An 8,081-nucleotide genomic window follows, 5' to 3' on the forward strand; every position below is an offset into this window, starting at 1 on the left:
AAGACCGTAAATGGAATTAGTCCCGATGGACTAAAGAAATTCGTTACTCCTGGGTAAAGAGTACACCCTCTGCAGAGGTTATATCTATTCGAATAGCCGTGTCCATGGTTAAGGACTACAGTCTGGGATGGGTCTAGTGTCGGTCTTAGTGTCGGTCTTTGGAGGAGAAACTGCTAAACCAGAACATGGATCATGACTCATGACATATGATGATTTTGATTATTATTATTATGGACTAACCCCTTTGTATTATTTGAACTTTTGATATCCCTGGGACGGTTCTACCTCCTCGATATTCACTGTGGTTATTCTCTTATAAGCCCTTTATGTGGTGTCGCTCAGACGCCCGACTGTGGCATGTTTGTTACTTATCTCTTATAAGCCCTTTATGCGGTGTCGCTTAGACGCCCGACTGTGGCATGCTTGATATTTATTTACTTTATAAGCCCTTTATGTGGTGTCGCACAGACGCCCGACTATGGCATTCTTGATATTTATTTACTTTATAAGCCCTTTATGTGGTGTCGCACAGACGCCCGACTATGGCATGCTTGTTTACTTTATAAGCCCTTTATGTGGTGTCGCTCATACGCCCGACTAAGGCAAGCATTAAATTATTATCCCTTCGAGGCGTCGCTTCAGACACCCGATCGGAGCATTTTTATTTCTACTCCATTATTGCATATTATGTTGTATATGAATAACCTGCTTGCGTGCATCATGGATTTTATTTTGTGACATACGTTGTGAACATAGGATATTTCAGAGCATGATTATCATTTGTTATATTATACCCGTGTTCATAATGTTTGCGAGTACATTCAAAGTACTCACTGGCTTGTCCCTAGCTATTGTCTTGGCCAGATTTCTTGCATGGAGAGGAGCATTGCGATGACAGCCCTGGAACCTAAGCAACGGCAAGAGCAGCCTCACGAAGATAGGAGTTATCCAGGTCAGCTGTTCCTATGGGAAATGGAGTCCCATAGACACAGATGAACCACAAACTGCTTCCGCCATCAGCCACTAGAAACCATTTGTTGTACACTCAGGCCAGAATGGTCTTGTACTTCACATTTTGTATTTTGCTTGGAATTTCTGTATCAAGTTGGTGCCTCATCAGCTAACAGTAATCCTGGGGCTGGTGAGCACAAGGACCATTTTCTGGGAAATGATATCCCGAAAATCCGGTCTTGACAGAGCATAATGTTAATGTGAGATGCTTCGACTACAGGCGGAGCTGCTGCCGTGGAGGCCCTGAGAGCGGAGCTTGCCCTAGCCAAGGAGCAAGCCCGGGCTAGCAATGCGGTTACCCTAAAGGCGGCCGAAGAGTTGAGAGCCAAACAGGCTGCTCATTGCCGTAGCGAAGATAAAATAGCCAAGATGGCTGTGGAGCTGAAAAACACCGCCGGCCGGTATGAGCTCCTTGAAAAGGAGAATCCGGCGAAGTCAGCTGTCCTGAAGAAGGCCCTTGATGCGGCCAAGGAGATGCGTTCCGAAATTAGGGATGCGCGGGAGGAGCTTCGACAGGCTGGAGAAATCGCGGCTGGAAGCCCCTATTTGTTGCGGATGAAGTTCTTAGATCCAAAGTACGCTCCTTTGGATCGGCGATGGAGCCCTGCAGACGCGTATGCGGATCTGGCAAAGAGTATGGCTGATGCGGCCAAGTTTTTCGAGGATCAAAAAGATAGTGAAGTAGAAAGGTTGTTCTAGTCGCAATTCAGTGCTCCAACGCACCCGTTGCCATTGAGTGAAAGGATGGCCGCTGTGGCCGAGCTCATAGGTTGTTCGGTCTTGCAATGAGGTCTGTAATAGATCATCTATGGCCGAAGGAGCCGAAGCCAGACAGTTATTTTGGTTAGTGCGACAATTCCTTGGTGTCGTATCACGAATCGATGCCATGAAGAGGTCGGCGTGCATAGAGGGTGCACGGATGGCTCTTTCCCATGTTAAAACATATTGGGCAGATATGGAGGCCACCATCATTGCAACCCAGAATCCGGCGGGAAGCCAGGATCCAGCCGAGCACTACTTGGAGTAGGTAACAGAAGGTGCTCGTTTAATAGAGGCTCGGTGCTCGAAGAGTGTCATGTTCGAGTGACAAATCGTTTCGTTGTAAAAACAATTGTATTTTAATTATAGAGGCTATGTTTATACTTTCGCCTGAAAGTGTTATTGTGCCTCCTGTGCGGCCGTTTGATGTATATATAACCTGAAAGTTAGTAGTCATTGGCTTCAGCCCCCATGCATACAATGCGGGGGTGTTTGCTAAAGTATGCGTAATCACACTTGATCCAACGTCTTGGTCCATTAAGGAGGTGATCGCATGTCGAACTAGGCAACCGGACTATATAGCTTTAACACTTTCGCTTAGCCATAGGAGTTTGATGGTGAGGCTACTATGTAGCCCCTGGTACCTTCGCGTGCATTCGGATACGGGGGCGTGTGTACTTGACTAGGGAACGACCCTTCATTAATGCGGAGGAATCCTAAAGATTCCGATGAGTCCTCGAGTGGTTGACCAGTCTTTCACTATATCATGATAGTCAGTTTTCGGCTTTCTCTACTGAGGTGTTCATTCGGAATAACCAGGGCACAATCATAGTAGTTCTCCTTTGGCCGCCTTAGCCGATAGAAGTAGAACATAAGGCAGCAAACCCAGGAGCCGGGCAAACCCAACATTTGACCAAAGACATGATTCGGAGCTGATGCATATAAGGCCAAACTCGCGACGCCGAACACTCCCGAGGGTATTCGGACTTTAAAAGATATACTGGGCTGAGTAGCGCCCTTGATTATGAACCCTGTATTTCCAGGTACGTGCGATAGTTTATCGTGGCGAAATGCCAATCACGCCAGTATCCCCTGTGGGTGTCTAGAATACCCATGGGATGTCAAGCAACAAGAGACAATAAAGAAGGTTTACACAGGGGCTTAATCTAAAGAGAAACCTTTGAGCGGGGCCCTGCTGCACGTTTGCACCTTTGTCTCCGTTGTGTCGTGTCCTGGTAGGGTGTCGCACGAATGGTGTCTGTAAAGAGGAAAACTCATGTAAAAGAGTATGGCGTAATCATGCGAAGAGTTGATTATTATCAATGGATAGTAGGGGTGTAAGACATTGGCCTGTTAGTAAGGTCAAGCAAAAAGGTGGGCTTTATTGCTTGTTTGCAGCCCCTGATGCCCTCTATGGGGTTACATGTATAGCACCCAGCTCAGGTTTATCTAGGCTGTTACCGAGGGTGGTGTGCCGGACTCGTCTAATCGTGTTCGTGGTCTTAACGACCGATCATGTGTTCTGATAGGAGAGGCCGCTTAGTGTCCGGCTGCTAGAGCCGCCGCATACTCTTCTGCACGTAAGGAATGCTCTGTATTTCCGCTGACGGTGATGACGCCACATGGACCGGGCATCTTGAGTTTAAGGTAGGCGTAGTGCGGTACTGCATTGAAGCGAGCGAAGGTTGTTCTTCCGAGCAATGCATGATAACCACTTCGGATGGGAGCGATGGTGAAGAGTAATTCTTCGCTTCTCAAGTTGTCTGGAGAACCGAATGTCACCTCTAATATGAGGGAGCCCCTGCAGCGGGCCTCAACGCCTAGTATCACCCCTTTAAAGGTGGTGTTACTTTGGCTGATTCTGGATGGGTCTATCCCCATCCTGCAGACAGTGTCCTGATATATTAGATTGAGACTACTGTCGCCGTCCATGAGGACACTATTGAGATGGTATCCATCGATTATTGGGTCAAGCACCAAGGCAGCCGATCCTCCGTGCCGCATACCAGTCGGGTGGTCCCTGTGATCAAAGGTGATCTGGCAGGCCGACCAGGGGTTGAGTTTGGGGGCGACGGGCTCTACAGCATATGCGTCTCTGAGCGCGCGTTTGTGCCTTCTCTTTGGTATGTGAGTCGCGTAGATCATGTTTACTATTTTTACCTCTGGTGGGAATTTTTTCTGTCCCCCAGTGTTCGGCTGGCGAGGCTCATCCTCGTATTCACTTGTTGTTTCCCTTCCCTTGTGTTCGACATTTAACATGTCGGCCTGCTTAAAGACCCAGCATTCTCTGTGAGTGTAGTTTGTAGGTTTTTCGGGGGTGCCATGAATTTGGCACAGTCTGTCCAGGACTTTGTTCAGGCCGGACGGTCCCTCTTTGCTGCCTTTAAATGGCTTCTTTTGTTGACTGGGTCAAGAGCCCCTGAATCCGGCGTTGACCGCTGTGTTGTCCGGACTTTCTTCCTTGTTTCGACGCTTGTTTTTACTGCGCCGTGGCTTCCCGTTGCCATCCCTGATTTCGGATGTGCCCGGGTCGCTGCTGCCTCTGCGGGCCAACCAGCTGACTTCACCCGCGCAGAAGCGGGTCATAAGGCTTCTTAAGGCTGCCATTGTCCTCGGCTTTTCTTGGCCGAGGTGTCTGGCGAGCCACTCGTCTCGGATACTGTGCTTGAAGGTCGCTAGGGCTTCGGCATCCGGACAATCGAGTTTGATTCTTCTTAGTGAGGAATCTATTCCAAAGCTTGCGGGCGGACTCTCCGGGCTGTTGTATTATGTGACTTAAATCGTCAGCGTCCGGAGGTCGGACATAGGTCCCTTAAAAGTTGGCCCTAAAAGTGTCATCAAGTTCCTCCCAACTTCCGATCGAATTTTTGGGCAGGCTTTTCAACCAGTGTCGAGCTGGTCCCTTCAACTTGAGGGGAAGGTATTTGATGGCGCGGAGGTCATCCCCACGAGCCATGTGGATATGAAGTATAAAATCCTCAATCCATACCCTGGGGTCAGTCGTTCCGTCGTATGCCTCTATATTCACGGGTTTGAATCCCTATGGAAATTCGTGATCCAGTACCTCTTCGGTGAAGCACAAAGGGTGCACAGCCCCTCTGTATCTGGACATGTTGTGGCATGCTGTCGACTATTGTTGTGTCCGATGTTGATTCCGAACTGGTATTCGATCAGTCTGATCATTTTGGTGACCATAATCCTGCGCCGGAGCATGTCCTCTAGATCCATAGATGGACCTGGTCGCACCAGCCTTTTTGTCCAGGAGCTCACGTAAATCATGTGCGGCATCAGTAGCTGCTCTATTGCAGTCATGGAGTGGTTGGTCCGCCCTACTGGCCGTATTGTTCTTTGGCGGAATGGCCTCATCGTCTAATTCTGGCAGCAACTTGCGCTTTGGGTAGCTCTTCGTGTGGTGATCGTCGCCATATCTTTCTTCAGTATCTAGCACTTTATTCCATCTGCGGTTGAGCGTTTCCTGCGCGGCCTTAAGCCTTTGCTTCTGCTTGTTTATGCTTCTTGCAGTGGCCATAAGCCTTCTATGGAGGTTATCTCGTTCCAGACGTTTTTCCGGGATGATGAATGCATCATCGTCCGGGCTGTGCTCTTCTCCCGCGGCAGGTTGATGAGTTCGGCCCTCGGGATCGCGGTGATCGGGCGTCTGCTCCGGACTGTGTTCGGCGTGACCTGGCTCTTCCTGCTCCATCGCTGGGTCTATATGGTCGTTGTTGCCTTTGGAGTTTACTGGGGTGTCGATTTTTCTAGCGCTGTTATCTCTATTTTTACTGTGGCTGGACTTAGAGCGGCGTCTACGCCGTCGTTTTGGCTTTTGTCCGGGGGTTTTATCCTTCATTGTGTCCTTTTTGTCGCCACTATCATCCTTAGGCGTGTCCACGATGTATATATCATATAATGAGGTGGCCGTCCAGCGCCCCATGGGTGGTGGTTCCAAATCGTCCCCTGCGCCAACGTCCATACCGTCGGTGTCGTCGGGGTCGAAGTCAAGCATGTCTGTTGCGTCATCGACAGTGGCTATGAAGTAGGTGGTGGGTGGGCAACTAATTTCCTCATCGCCTGCTTCCCACTCGAGCTGGACATAGTTCGGCCAAGAGTCCCCTGACAAAGAGAGAGACTTTAATGAATTCAGCATGTCGCCAAAGGGCGAGTGCTGGAAGATATCCGCAGCGGTGAACTCCATTACCGGAGCCCAGCCAGATTCGGCGGGCTCGGGGGTGCGCGGTCTGGAACCTACGGCCGGACACAAGTCCGGGGGTCCAGTGACACAGACTTCCTTGGGGGTGGAGTCCGTGTTCGGCTCTACCGCCAAAGAGTATGCAGCCTCCGGGGCGGGGTCCATCCACCCGTCCTTGGACGACGCGATCTGCCCCGGATTTAGGTCCGGAGCTCTTGCAGGTGCGATATCCCGAGTATTGTCTGCCAGCAGGTCTAAGCCGTGCTCGTCGTGGCTGTTCGGCGCTCCTGGCATAGGCCCAAATCCGTCTAAGATCAAGTCTCCGCGGATATCGGTTGTGTAGTTCAAGTTTCCGAACCTGACCTGATGGCCAGGGGCGTAGCTGTCGATCTGCTCCAGATGGCCAAGCGAATTGGCCCGCAGTGCGAAGCCGCCGAACACGAAGATCTGTCCTAGGAGAAAAGTCTCACCCTGGACCGCGTTGTTGATGATTGAAGGAGCCATCGAGCCTTGCAGCGATGACACAGAGGAACTCTCAATGAAAGCACCAATCTCGGTGTCAAAACTGGCGGATCTCGGGTAGGGGGTCCCGAACCGTGCGTCTAAGGCTAATGGTAACAGGAGACAGGGGACACGATATTTTACCCAGGTTTGGGCCCTATCGATGGAGGTAATACCCTACTTCCTGCTTGATTGATCTTGATGATATGAGTATTACAAGATTTGATCTACCACCCGAGATCGCAGAGGCTAAACCCTAGAAGCTAGCCTATGATTCTGATTGTTGTCCTACGGACTAAACCCTCCGGTTTATATAGACACCGGAGGAGGCTAGGGTTACACAGAGTCGGTTACAAAGAAGGAGATCTAACATCCGAATCGCCAAGATTGTCTTCCACGCAAAGGAGAGTCCCATCCGAACACGGGATGAAGTCTTGAGTCTTGTATCTTCATGGTCCAACAGTCCGGCCAAAGTATATAGTCCGGCTGTCCAGATACCCCCTTATCCAGGACTCCCTCAGACGCCTGTGCTCTCCGGACTCTGTTTTCTTGCACAATACTTCTTTCGGTCGGTAAAAATTCATTATATAATATCCCAAAGGTTTTGACCACCGTATCATGCAAAAATCTTCTGTCTTTGTTTCGAGTTGTTTCTGTCGCAGATTTAGAGCAAGATGTCTTCTCAAGAGTCAGTCGGGGAGAGTCGGGTGTCTCATCCGACGCCCAGTCTTGGAGCGGACAGTAATGCTTATCACTTTGGGATATCAACGGAGGATGAGATGCAGGCCGACTTGAAAAGGATAGCTATCATGGAGGAGGATCAAGAAGTTACCTCTCGTTTCCAGGCAGGATTCATGATGGGGGAACTACAGAGCTCAGCTATTCCAAACTCGGTCATCCCTTCCAATGTTAAATTTCTTTATTATGAAAATATGAAAAAGAGTGTCACTTGTTCTCCAGCAGCTATGCAACATCCTTGGGTGAAAGGAGCTTTAGCCGTCACGGGTAAGCTCCAAAATGAAAACATGGACCTCAAGCAGCAAGTCAATAAGCTCGAGGAGGAGAATCATATCCTGAGGGGCATCATCGCCAAGAAGATCACACCACCAACTCCGAAGAAGGAAGCATAATCACATGGGTATGGGCACTCCCCTTGGAAACTGCTAAGCTTGGGGGAGGTGCCCCGGTATCGTATCACCATCACACTCCTATCTTTCCCGTTTTTCTTAGTTCGATCCTTTTAGTAATATCTTGATCTAGCAGAATAAAGTTTTGGTATGATTTAGTTTTGAGTTCTGCCTTATGATCCCTCTATGTAATCGAGTCCGTGAGCTATATAATAAAGATTAGTGTTGAGTCAAGGTCTTTGCTATCTTGCTATGATCTTAAGGAAATAAAAGAATAAAAATAAATAAAAGAGATCATATTGATCTTGTGGAAAGTAATGACTTCACATATAAAGAGTATGATGATTAAAAGTTGTTGAGAGTTGGCAAACATAGTTTTGGTCATCGTTGCAATTAATAGGAAGTAATAAAGAAAGAGAGGTTCTCACATATAAATATACAATCTTGGACATCTTTTATGATTGTGAGCACTCATTAAAGTATGACATGCTAAA

Source organism: Triticum aestivum, chromosome 5B (assembly GCF_018294505.1).
Source record: "Triticum aestivum cultivar Chinese Spring chromosome 5B, IWGSC CS RefSeq v2.1, whole genome shotgun sequence".
NCBI lineage: Eukaryota > Viridiplantae > Streptophyta > Magnoliopsida > Poales > Poaceae > Triticum > Triticum aestivum.